Source organism: Sciurus vulgaris (genome assembly GCF_902686455.1).
Source record: "Sciurus vulgaris genome assembly, chromosome: 18".
Lineage (NCBI taxonomy): Eukaryota > Metazoa > Chordata > Mammalia > Rodentia > Sciuridae > Sciurus > Sciurus vulgaris.
In genome coordinates this window covers 26,124,812-26,137,890 of record NC_136479.1, presented here as the reverse complement: position 1 = coordinate 26,137,890, position 13,079 = coordinate 26,124,812, and the positions used below count along the sequence as shown (strand labels likewise).

The window sequence follows — 13,079 nt, the reverse complement described above, 5'->3', positions numbered from 1 at the left end:
CAGCTCCAGAGACCTGCAGTGACTGCAGGGGTCGGTGCCGTGGAGAACACTGCTCCCGTCGGCCACACTGTGGGGCCAGGCCATGGGGCTGGGGAGCGGCCATCTCTAAGAGGCGGGCACCCTCATGGACAGGTGCCTGGAGGACCCTGGCGGAGGAAGGAGGCCCTGAGGTCCAGCCCCGTTTCCCGCTCCTCCCTCAAGGTCCTGAGGCTCAGGATGCCCAAGAATGTGAGGCCAAGACGTCTGGTCGCTCACCGTTTTCTTTTCCTCTCCCTTTCAACATAAAGCCCAACGCTCAAGCAAGGTCCACCTACAGACTACACTTCCAGCTGCCCTGGCGGCCAGGCATGACCTGTGGGCAGAGCCCAGCCAGTGGGATGTGAATGGAGTTGCCATGTTCCAGGGTCCAATCACTCCCTTAAAGAGAACAGGCATGGATGCTTCTTGTCTACTTGGGATGAGGATGTGATGGTGGGAACTGGAGCAGCCACTTTGGTTCTAGATGTAGAAACCACAGGTGACTGTAACAGTCGCCCTGGGCCACTGACCTCTGGGCTTTTTTGTAAATAAGAAACAAAATTCTATCTTATTTAAACTACCTTATTTTTGAAGGACTTTGTTTCAACAGTTTGTCTTAAAAGGGACTTCTTGGGGGAAAAGGTTATAAGGGAAGAGGCTCAGCAGGATCTGGAGATATCCAGTGGACAGGAAGGAAAGAAGCTGGAACACTGTCCCCAAGCTCGCCTCGGCCAGGTCCGTTCTTCCTCCTCCCACCACGGCACCCTGGTCTACTGTTCTGCACGTGTGCTGTGGAGACCCAACTGTTCACACCGTTCCCCGCCCCTGGGGATCCTCCTCTTTGCCCCTCCAGTCCCCTCCAGCCTCCCCTCCCCTCCTGGGGTGGGTCAGGCCGGGGAGCCTGCAGCCGACCGGCCCTCCTGGGCGGCTGGGAGCCTCAGAGTCAGCTGTGTCCTGGCGCGAGTCTGGCTGGGTGCCAGGGCGCTGCAGGGGCCACTGGGACCCCCCGCTGGGCCTCTCCCTCTGTCCCTGGTGCGGTGCCCACACCAGCCACTCCGGCGGGCTGGGCTTGGACCTGCACGCAGCAGGTGTTCGGGATGCCCAGGACGCTTCCGCCCAGCGTGTCCCGGCAGGAAGCAGGACGGGCTGAGCCCTGGGTCGCTCCTGTAAGAGCGGGATGCTGCGGGACTTCCCGCTCCTCCGCGTCACCCAGGGCCTCCCTGCCTCCCGGCCCACGGTGGCTGCAGGTCCACAGTGGGAGGTGGGGCTGGGGGCTGAGGGGCGGGCCGGTCACCGAGGCATCGCGGGGACATGCGCACGTGCGTGTGCTGGGGCGGGGCCTGTGCGGGCCGAGGCTGGGCCCGGGGCTCCCACACTTGCCCCGGGGCCTGCCGCCCCTCCCCCGCCCCCAAGAGCCCCCGCCACCAGCCAGGCCTCACCCACGCAGATGCTGGCCCCGCGGGTGGCGCTCTGGGCCCAGGGAGCTCTGGACTGGGACGCTGGACCACCTGGTTGTGAGAGCAGGGCTGGAGAAGAGGCACAGCAGGGGCCCCTTGCCACAGGCCCACTTAATCAAGGAGAGCCACCAGAGCTGCCCAAGTGCCATCCCACCGAAGAAGAGCACAGAGAGGTTAAGCAACTTGCCTCAGATGGAACAGCTGCTTAGCAGTGGGCCTACATTTAGACCTGGGCCTGGGCAGGTCCCCTGCACTGGGTGCCAAAGAGAGGGCCAGAGGCCAGAGGCAGGGGCAGGTGTGTGAAGAGAGGAGCCAGCCCCGGCTGTGACAAGGGGCTCTCTCCCTGCTAATGAAGTCACAGGAACCCGGAAGTGAACCCCACAAGGAAATGAAAAGACCAACGCAGACCTGAGGCCAATGGGAGAGGGAGGAGCCCAGGCTAGTCCTCCTGGCAGCCCAGGGGGGCAGAGCTGGGTGGACCTGGACCCTCCTGCAGGGGCTCCAGCAGCTCTGGGTCTGCAGCGGGGGACAGGAGGAGACTGAGCAGGGGCTGCCCCTGGGTGGGGACTGGTAAGCAGGAGAAGTGAGGGGTGGAGGGAAGAAGAGGGAAGGACATGGCTAGGGGCAGGGAGGCCCTGAAGGACGCCCCGGGGTGGAGCTGTGACTCATCTCACAAATGCCGGCACTGACTGTGCATGCCAGGAGCGATTAGTAGACGCCAAGCAGCTGAGTAACAGCAAATGGATGAACTGTTTGATGAGACCTGGTAGGCAGGAGAATGGGCTCGGTGCCCTCTACTGTCTTCCTGATAACAAGGAACAAACTTAGCTGGCACACTCCCTTCTCCTTTGCCTCTCCCCTCTTCTACCTCTTTCTCTTCTGAGGTACAGATGCAATGGCTGGAGGGCAGCAGCCACCTTGAGACCATGAGAACAAATGCTACCAATGACACAACAGGAAGATACAAAGAACCTGAATCATTGACAACTTCCCAAGGCTGTGCATCAACCCCCCTGACACTCTCTTTACATGAGAAAAATAAACCACCCCCCATGGGGCTTAACCACACGGTGGTTCAGTTTCTGCCTTACACAACCAAATTCAATTTCTAATTGACAAAATATAAAATAATGCTGGATCCTTTTATTAGAAAGTTACTCTCAATTTAATTCTTTTCAATGTTTCTGATCACATGAAAAAGAAAGTCTCATATTGGGGTTGGTGAGTCTTGAACACCTCTGTACACTCGATGTTCTTTCTCTCTCTCTTTTTTTTTAATAAAGCAATAGCAGCCCTGGGCTCCGAGCCTCCCCCAGGGCTGGAGCATCCAACTAGAATTTAATAACATTGTTTTCTTTCCACTGAATTTATTTTTATGATTATGAATTCTATTTATGGCAAGGGAGCCTTGTTTGCAATTTGTATAGTGCTATAAAGCTTCCTTTTTAAATAAATGTATTTAAGTTTCAAAAAAAAAAAAATAGATTGATTTAGAGAGACGCAGTCAGAACCCGTGGGAAGGGAGGGGGGTCTCTGAGGGGGTGCTCTGGCAGGGCTGGGGTGGGAGCCTGCCCAGGCATCTGCCCTGGGCACAGGGCTGCATGGGTGAAGGTCAAAAGCAGCCCCGTTGCATTCTGGGGGCTGCATCTCTGCTGTCCAGGGGCATTGTCCAGCCTGGAGAGGGGGATGGATTCTCCTGGGGCTGGAGAATTTCCAGAAGGCCGAGGGTCAGCATCGTGGGCTGGGCAATTAGGCAGAGAGCTGTGGGCAGGGGTTGAAGCTGTCCTGGCCACTGAAGTCCCCGGCTCCTTCCAGCCGGCCTGTGTGAGGAAGACTTCAAAGGCGGGGACTCCAGGAGCTGGCCTGACCTTTTACTAATTAGCCTGGGCTACTTGCTCTGCAGCTGCCAGCTGATCTCTGGACAGCAGCTCAACACGCCAACCACAGCCCCCGTCACCCTGGGCAGCAAAACAACTGTCCCGGAGGCAGGAGGGAGCCGGCGGGGGAGGGGCAGACACGGGAGCCTCTGCTGGTGGCCTTGGGCAAGTCGTAGGACGCTGCCCCACTCTCAGTGGCAGCTTGCGGTCCTCTGCTAGGGACGGCGTCATCCCAGTTTCTCAGAGGAGACCGAGGTCCACAGAGGGCCAGCGTCCTGCAGAGTCCGGCTCTACCTCCATCCACACTCGGACTCCTCCTGTCTGTCTGTCTGTCTCACTATCTCGTACCATGGCTTGTCCCTCTATCCCCTGGTACTGGACAGAGTGTCCAATCTAAGATCCCCTGGGGTCATCGGAACGCAGATCTGCCCACTCCGGATTCTTAGTCATTGCTTCAATGAAAGCAGCTCCTGGGGCGGGGCTCAGAACCAGGAGGAGGAGGAGGAACAGAAGCCCAGAAACTTCACTCATGGGTGACAAAGCGATGCAGCTAGACGGGATCCTGGAAACAGCTCGTCCCACCCCCAAGTTCCTGAGGAAGCCCTGGCAGAGCCGGGCGCCTCCGTCAGACCCCGCCGCGGGAGCCACGAGGGCCATCTGCTCAGCCACCTGCCTTGCTGGGTACCTGGGCTGGGAAGCGTCCCATCCATCCATTCAACAAACATTTATTCAGCGTCTGCCACCTGCCAGGCTCAGGCAGAGCAGAGCGTGGCGGTCAGGGAGGAAGGAAAGCAGGAGCCCTCTGGAAACCATGTCCCCGAGCCGGCTGGGCGCTTGTCCCAGGCTCGGGGCAGGCACGGCCCCCAGCAGGGCCCCTGGCACCCGCGCATCTCGGCAGTTCCTGATTCCACCGGTGCTCACCATGCAGGAGAGGACAGCCAGCCCCACGGGACAGACTGACGAGCCGGAAAGTAACGTGCCGGTGTCCCGCATCCAAGTTGGCAGAGCGGGGTCAGTCCAACCGCGCTGACGGACAGCGGGCGTGGGAGAGGGGAAGTGACTGCCTTGTGCCCGGGTGGGCCAGTGCGGCCAGGCGGAGCTGGGACCCCGCCATCTTACCCAAGGTGCGCCACTGGCCCGAGGTCCGCACCGCCCCGCTGTCCACCTCCCAGACTCCCACGCTCCACCAGGCCTGTTCCCGCTACAGCCACGTCCCGCTGCGGCCTGGGGTTTATCTGAATGCCGAGGGGGTCTCAGGGGACCAGTGTGGCCCAAGCTGCTGCCTCTCCCTCAGTCATGTCTGCGCCTGCCAGAGAGCTTGGACCCGGGTCTGGCAGACGGCTGGTGCTCCTCAGAGTGTGAAGGGACAGTGACCTGGTGGATCCACGGTGCCTCTGCCCTGTTCAGAGCCCGCCCCTGAGCCACACCCCGTCTTCGCGCTCCCCGACCCCGCGGCCTTGCACGGCTTTCTTCTCCTGCGTGGGCTCCTCTGTCTGAGGGTGGTCACCTCCTCCAAGAGGCCTCCCTAGTCACCAGCCTCCCAGGTTTGGTCTTGGGGCGCCTTGCTCCTGGAATGGGAGCAGCTCCTGGAGCTGGTCACTGCCCCTGTCCTCCCCGGGGCAGCACTCAGCTCAGAGGCTATCCTGCTGATGTGTGGACAGAAGGAAAGGCCACCAAGGCAGGGGCAGGTCTCCCATCTGGTGACACCCTGGGGAGCTTCACCCGTGTGCAGGAGAAAGGAGAAAGCCAAGGAGCCAGAGCCAGAGACCCATCCCCAGACTGAACCACTGGGAACCCTCTGGGCCTGCGTCCCACCTGTAACATGGGGGTGGCGTGGCTGACCCTGAGGGTCTCTCCCACTGGACATGGCCCCGGGCTGCTCATGGAGCCCACCCTGCCAGGCCAGTGGGGCCCCTGGATAACTTCTCTAACCACAGGAGTGAGGGGAGCGAGGCCCGCTGGGACCCTCCCAGAGCCAAGTCCAACCCGCTTTCCTGAGAAGCCTGGCAGCCATCTGACCACCAGTGGAAAAGACATGCCTAGGAGGATTCAAGACGCCTCTGTTCCCCATGCGACAAAAGAGAGAGTCCGCTAAGTCCCAAGTGAAAACCGGCCATGATTAAGCCCTCAATCACTTTGAACAAATGCAAAACCCAGAAACCTCAGTGCTGAACACAGAAGCAGGCAACCCACTGGGAAAACCCAGAGCTTAAGATCCAAACTTTTCAAAGTATTGGCTGTGTACAGTGGGACACACCTGTAATCCCAGCAACTCGGGAGCCTGAGGCAGGAGGATCTCAAGTTCAAGACCAGCGTGGGCAACTTAGTCTCAAGATAAAAAATAAAAAGGGCTGAGTGGGATGTGGTTCAGTGGTAGAGACCCTAGGTTCAATCTCCAGTGCATTGCGGGGAGGGGCCGCGGCAGGAAGTATCTCTTTGGTTCCCAACAGCACCTCCTCCTGGTCACATGAGGTATGACAACACAGCTCTGCTGGACAATATGCTGAGCTGACGCATCTGCATCTGAACCCAGTGTGAGTCCCAGAACTGGGCAATCAAGGATGGCCAGGAAGACTTCAAAGTACAGTCGTCTGAAGAGGCACATCTGCAGCCTGTGAGGAGTGTAGGAAGCGAGCCCCCCAGCCACCTGCCACCTGCAGGTGAGACTCCCAGTAGACACATCACCACCAGGGCCCACAGCACCTGGCCTGTCACTGCCTCCTGGAGACAGTGTTCCATGTGAGAACCTGCCTTAGGTTCAGGACGAAGCCAACGTCCACCTCATCACCCGGGCCACGCCACGTGGCTCCACACTAATGCACATCAACCTCAGGGCTGTGCTGGCTTGTCAGGGGGACTGTGACAGCCCTGAGCGAGACCCCACCTATGTGGACCCCTTCCAGCTCCTGACACCCCCAGCTGCTCTTGCTCAGTCCTAAGGCAGCCCTTCTGCCCTCGTCCATCTGTGGGGACAGTACCTCTGACCAGGACTCAGTCCCTGAGCAACACTCCTTCCTGAAGGACACCTGGCTCGGCCTCATCTCTTTCTGGGACTACACCTGCCTCACAGCCCCTCAGGAGGTGGCCCTGCCCCTTGTCGAGCGCCTGATGAGCAAGAACATCCCTTACCTGTGGGTCAGGGCCCGTCAGCCACCTGGCACAGCTGAGGAGTACAGGCCAGTAGGCTCCTTCCTGCAGGGGTCACAGGCATCTTCTCCTGGCTTCAGGACACAGAAGGATGGACGGCAGGACAAATGGTCGCCAAGGCAGCGCCAACTGCAGAGAGACAGAGGAAAGGTCTGAGGCCACACATTCATAGTGGTCTCAGCTTGCAGAAGGTCCTGTCCATCAGAGCCACCAGATGTTGGGCAGGGGACTTTCTGCTGCACCAGGGGTTGACACTTGGAGGCATGTGCCCTTGAGGCAGAGGTGCAGGGAGCTGGTCTGAGGTAGCAGCAAGGCCGCAGGGCACTGAGGAGCAGGTGGTCACCACCCAGTTCCATCCTCAGCCACTCTGCTGTGGCCAGGGGTTGGGGTAGGCTGTGGTCCACTTCTGGGCTGCAGCTCTGGAAGCTCTGAGGCCAGCAGAGTGGGGACATTCACAGCTCCCTGTCCAGCATTCCCCTGATTCCTTTGACCTCCATGAGATGGAAGCCAGGCTGGCTAAGCCATGACCCCGGGCTCTGTCCCAGCAGGTCCCTCCCAACCTCAGGACCTGCTGCTTGGGGGCAGGACACCAGTGCAGACCAGACCTTCCTGCACTGCTGGAAGAAACGGAGTGAGGAAACCTGGCCAAGGCCCAGCACGGGCAAGTGGCTGAGACCCTGGCCTGCCCAGGGGACGTGGCTTGCTCATGCATTCAGTGCCCCCACCCCAGGCAGCTGAGTAGCTGCACCTGTGCCAGGAGCCACCTCACGTGGCTCTGCACTCAGAGACACTGAGGCTGAGGAAGGAGATCCTTTTCCCCAGGGTCACACGGCTTGGATGAGGTAACAGAGCCACATGTGGACAAGGCCCAGCCCCAGGCCTGAAGCCACCGCTCTGAGCGCTCAGTGAAGGGCTGCGTGGGAGGCACCACAGGGTGGGGGAGGGTGAGTGACCAGAGGAGGTGGCATCTGCAGGACGCAGTCTTTGCAAGGTGGGTGGGGCCCCACAGTGCTGCCCTCGGGAGGCCCTGGCGGGAGTCCCCAGCCCAGACCTGCCCACGCCCACCCCGGCCCCCACCCGGGGCCACGAGGTTGAAAGGCAGGCGAGGAGGAACCTGTCGCGGAGGAAGTGCATGTGTGTGCAAATAGAGCAGTGACTGGCATGTAATTACCTAAAATTGTTGGTTAGAAGCGGATGTAAATAACCAAAAAATATGTGGGGAAGTGGGGGGATGTTCATCAATTAGAGCTAATTACTTAACAGCTAATTCAAATAATAATGGACTCTATTTGAATATGCTAATGAGGCTAAACCTGTCTTGGAAAAGGTAATTGAAATAAAAACAGCAGGAGGCTTCCAGGCTGAGGCTGAGCCCAGGGGCCAAGGACCACACGCTTCCTCCTCCGGCAGGCTTCTGTCCACAGGTCCCCTGCCTGGAGTGCCCTGTCTGCTCTCCTCCCTGCCCTGCTCCAGGCCCCTCTCCGGGCCACCCTGTCAGCCCAGGGCTGCCTGAGCTTCCAGCACTGCAGGAACAGATGCTGGACACTGGGCATTGGTCCCCTGGCCTAGCAGCCAGGGCAGCCCCAGGGGAGGATGGGACTGCCCTCTGGTGCTCCCAGCCCAGCTTCACAGAGCCCCACTTGACAAGGACAGGGAGTTCCGAGAGCTTCGCGTGGCATGACCCCAGGCACTGGTTTTCAGCTCTCAGACTCCCCAGAGAAGCTGTCCAAGACAGAGCAAGGAGGTCCTGCACCCGGAGCTGTGCAAGCAGAGGCCAGGCCACCGGGGGGGGGGGGGGGGGGGGTCCGGGGCCTCGGGCCCTCCGGGGTTGGGGCCAGTTCTGTGCGGCTCGCAGCCAGTGCCTGGAGCTTCTCACCCTCCAGCAGCACCACCACACAGCATGAGCACAAGTGTGCCCAGGCACGTGGGCACACACACACAAACATGTGTGGGCATCCGCAGGAGCACACATGCACACGTGCACACACACACCCGCTGCTCTCCACACCAGGCCTGAGCCTCCAACACATCCCTCGGCCCAGCAGAGCTTGAGTGCAGCACCCCGCCGGGACCCCCCAGAGCAGGGTCCAGGGACCTGAGCAGGAGGCCTCACAGGCCAGGGCGAGGCGAGGCCCCTGCATCCACCCCCTAGGAGCCAGGAGGCTGGGGGGTCCTCTGGGGCTGTGCTGTCTCTCCACAGGAAGGCAGGTGATTCAAGGCGGCTTTAAGTTAGCGCTCATATTACCACCGGAAATCCACGTGTCTGAAGCATCTGCGTCAGTAATAGATGTGGACGTGTTGGCGGAGGGAGCTCAGTTGAAGCTGGAGTTGGGAAACAGGCCGCTGCAGCCCTGGGGACTCTGCTGGAACAGAGGCAGCGCAGGGTCTGCATCTGGCCTGGATCCAGGTGGCCGGTGAAGGCAGCTTGAAGTGGGACTCAGAGGAGGTGGAGCTGTTGGGCCCAGAAAGGAGGCGTGGCCTAGCCAGCCACAGGGCGTGAGGTGGCACCTGTAGGCACTGGGATAGGACCAGCCGTTGAACCACACCAGCTGCTGGTGCACCCCTGACACTCCCTGAAACTCCCGCCTTAGTTTCCCCTGATCTGGTCCAGAACCACAGCCGGAAAGCTTCAGAGGTCTTCTGGGCGGCAGAGGTGACCATTCAGGACCCCCTGGAAATCACACAGCTGTGTGTGTATTGCTGGAGAAGGAACCCGGGGCCCCTACCACTGAGGTCCATCCCCAACCCCGTTATGTTTTGAGACAGAGTCCAGCTAAGTTGCCAGGCCGACCTTTAACTTGAGATCCTTCCCGCCTCAGCCTCCTGAGCACCTGGGATTACAGGTGTGGGCCACTACACCAGACAACACACACACAGGTTTCTTTACGATATCTGGGGGCTAGTCAGGTCCCCCAAGTCCCTCTGTGAACTCCAAGTGCCTATTACAGATGGGAAATTCACAGATGGGAACTAAGGCCCACTCCCACCAACCCAATCGCCTGGGGCCAGATGGGGCCAAGACAGTCCCAGGAACCAGCAGGTCGCATTACGGAGGGGTGAATTGAGGCTCCCAGAGGCCAGATGGCATAGCTGGTAGGTGGGAAGAGGAAGCAAGGGTTCCTTTCTCGGGCACCACTGTGTGCAGCTGGGAGGGGCCTGGGCAGCCACATGGATGCTGCCTGGAGGCTCCCGGGGGGGCCTCAGAAGTGGGGGCACCCCAGTCTCCTCCTCCTGTTAGGATGGGGAACAACTCATCGACTTGCAAATGTCCGGGTAAGAGGGGTGGGAAAACCAACAGCGCCCAAACTTGACATTTGCATTTCAAACACTTATATCAGCAAAACAAATAACAGTAATTATACCATTTGCATATTTTGTGCAATGATTGTTTAGCGAGGTGGGAGGAGGGGTGCCTGCTGATGCCAGCAGTCCGGCCTCCTGCAGCTGTGCCACCCCGCCCCACGCCATCCCCACCACCTCCCGCCCTGCCCGCTTGCCCTGTGCTGACCCCCATGACCTGCCCACCTGGAGCTGGGCTCTGGCTCCTCCAAGCTCAGTCCTTGACCACTGATGTCCTTCCCCCACACTTCCCTGCACTGGCTGTCCCCCTGCCTGGGAACCTCGGTCCCACATCTACCCTGCTGGCTTCTCACCGCTCACAGCCCAGCTACAGTGTCACCCTGTCCACCATTCCAAGGGTTCCACCAGGTCCCAAGCTGACCTTGAGTCCCGTTGGACAGAGCTGACACCCAGTGGGGGCAGGGCCCACCAGTCCTGGCTCTGCCAAACGATAGGTCTTCAGCCAGAAGGAGGTGCTCTGACCCAGTCCCCGCCTGCCTTCCACTGTGCGCCAGACACCCCGCGGGGGAGGATGCCCAGGCCTGGCGTGGACCTCCCCGGGACAGCGTGGTGAGGGTTCTCCAACTCAGAGACATCTTCAGGGGAATCTTGGGGTGAGGGGGATAAGCCGGGCGGGAGAGGTGTGCTGGTGAGCTGATCTGTCCCACACCCACCCCAGGTTACCACCACAGTCCCAAGTCAACCTGTGCTGCAATTGGGAGGGGCTTTCCTGGGCACCCAGGGTGACCCACACCTGGTTTGACTGTGGCTCTTCTTGGGGGGCCTCAGGCAGGTCTCAAGGCCCCACCTACCTTCCTTCTCTGTGCACAGGGGCTCCACAGCACCAGGGACCTGGCTGAGACCCACTGGTCACACCTACCCCACCCTCTTGGCCACATATGGTCTCTGTGCCAGAACCTGCTGTGCAGACCCTGAATACAATATGGATGTCCCAGGGCTAAGAAGCTGGGGGAGGCCATGGACAGACCTCCAGGAATGAACCTGGCCAAGACGAGGAGCTGGGCCCTGTTGGTGGATAGGACATTGGGCAGTGTCCCCAGGGGGCCCAGGAGGAGCTGTCCAGGGAGGGTTGAGGCTGGAGCAGAAGCCAGGAGCCGGCATGAGCATGGCGTGTGTGGACCACACTGTCCATGACTTGTGCCTGAGTCGATGTGTCTAAGTGTGACCATGTGTAGACAGAGGCTCTGGTTACAAATCTGCAGGTGTGTCCATGCAGGTGTGTGAGGGTGCGCGTGCTCATGTGTGACATGTGTGTGTGCACATTACAGACATCTCCAGGCAATGCCGATCCTTTTGCCTGGGTTAGGGACAAAGAGACCACTGACCACCCAGTTTAGGGAAAGGAGGGACAGACACAGTCCTCTCAGAGCTGGGGAGGGATCTGGGCCCATGTGCCAGGACACTGTCAGCCAGTTCCCCTGCCCCCTTACAGCTGGTCCAGGGTCCAATGCCCAGAAACAGCAGAGCTAATGCAGGCCCTGCCTCTGAAGGAAGATCCTCACAGACAGCAACGGGGGCGCCGGGGGTGCCGTGCTACTGGAGGGCCCCCCCAGTGCCATGCAATTTCATGGGTTGTCTTGCTAAACCGTCCCCAAGTCCCTTGAGGTGGAAACAACAGTACTATTATCCCCTTTTCAGATTCAGATACCGAATCTCAGAAAAATGATGTCACTTGCCCAAGGTCTCACAGAAGAGCTGGGATTTGTCCCAAGTCTTCCTGGCTCTTGTTTTCTGCAGGACACGTCCTTAGCAAGTCCACTTCAGGGACAGTCATCCCCAGCCCAGGTGCCATTAGATTCCCCCCCACACACACTGAACAGATGACAAACTAGTCTCAAACATGAAGAGACACCTGGGTTCCAGGGAGGTGACCAAGCTGGGTTAAGAGTGCTTTGCTTTTGATAAGCTCAGGCAAAGCAGCAACCGGGACAGTCCCAATGGTAATTAGGCTCTACAACCCCAGAGCTGGCAGCACAGGACACCACCTCCTTCCCTCCTTTAATCTCTCCCTGCTCAGCACAGACGCAGAGAGTCAGACCCCAGAGACTCTGAAGTGCAAGTGAGGCCAGTCCCCTGGTAAACTGCACGCGGTAATTAACTCCTCACTTCCCATCCCACATCCCTGTCAATTCCAGATGGAGTAAACAGTTAAATATGAAATATTAAGCCATTAAAAAAGCCAGATGAAAACAGAATCCAATACTTATCAGGCCTCAGGAGAGAGACAAGATTTCCAAGCTCGGAAGGAATAAAATAAATCGTAAAAGAAAAGAGAGGCAGATTTGACCAAATAAAAACAAGAAGAAGGAAAACTGAAAATTCACAGAAATGAAAAGCTATACAGCAGAGAAGGGAAACATTCGTCGTGAACGTGGCAGGGGAAGGATCTTCATGTCTTCATCGCGCAGCAGACTCATTCAAACTGGTTAGGGAAGCTCCAGCAACAGTCGCCAAAAGGGTTCAGAATCAGACCCAAAGAAAGTACAGGTGATGAACAGATAAACTCCGCCTCTCACCTCATCAGGGAATTGCAAATTTTAACAAAATACAGTGAGATATCACTTGTGCTCATCAAATAAACAATGACCTAAACAACAACAACTACAGTAAAAACAAAAAGCAAAACTGAAAGTAACACCCAGGGCAGCTCCAAGATGTGGTAAAGTTGGCCCAATTCTTTTGCAAAGTCATTTGTCAAGACAAATCAATGCACCTCACTTACAGCAGTCAACACCTGTGATGCTGAAACTAAAGCTCTTCCTTTGAGATCAGGAACAAAAGCAAGGACACTTGCTATGAGCACTTCTATTTGAAACTGTACTAGTGGTCTCAGCCATTGCAGTAAGGCAAGAAAACGAAATGCAAATTCTAAGACTCAAGAAGGAACGGAACTCTGGGTATTCACAGATGATCTGGTTGTATACATAAAATTCAAAAAGAAGGTGAAGATTATAATAATAGTTAATAAGAGCTTCCTTGGGGTTCTAGAAGGAAAATCCACATACAAATGCACATTGGGTTTCTATACATCTGCGATAACTTAAAAATGAACATTGATTTTATAAAGTCAAGATTCTCCAAATTGATATATAGATTCCATTCAACCTAATGAAAATCCCAGTAGTATTTTTTTTTTCTCTTTGTGGAACTTGACAAACCAATTCTAAAATTGATATGGAAGGGTAAAGAGCCAGGAATGACCCTAAATAAAAAGAACACA

General features: G+C 57.6%; 1 protein-coding gene across 5 annotated transcripts in view; it reads right to left on the bottom strand.

Moving 5' to 3' along the window:
• The window catches only part of ELFN1 (extracellular leucine rich repeat and fibronectin type III domain containing 1), a 64,508-nt gene that overhangs the window by 20,630 nt on the left and 30,799 nt on the right, over window positions 1-13,079 (bottom strand). For 4 of the 5 annotated variants that reach the window (XM_079120626.1, XM_079120629.1, XM_079120628.1 and 1 more), the window contains exon 2: window positions 6,482-6,628. The gene's annotated coding sequence lies outside the window, so the exon portion shown is untranslated. Of the gene's footprint in view, window positions 1-1,883; window positions 1,978-6,481; window positions 6,629-13,079 lie in introns of those variants that run through there. The other variant, XM_079120630.1, reaches the window with a different exon arrangement.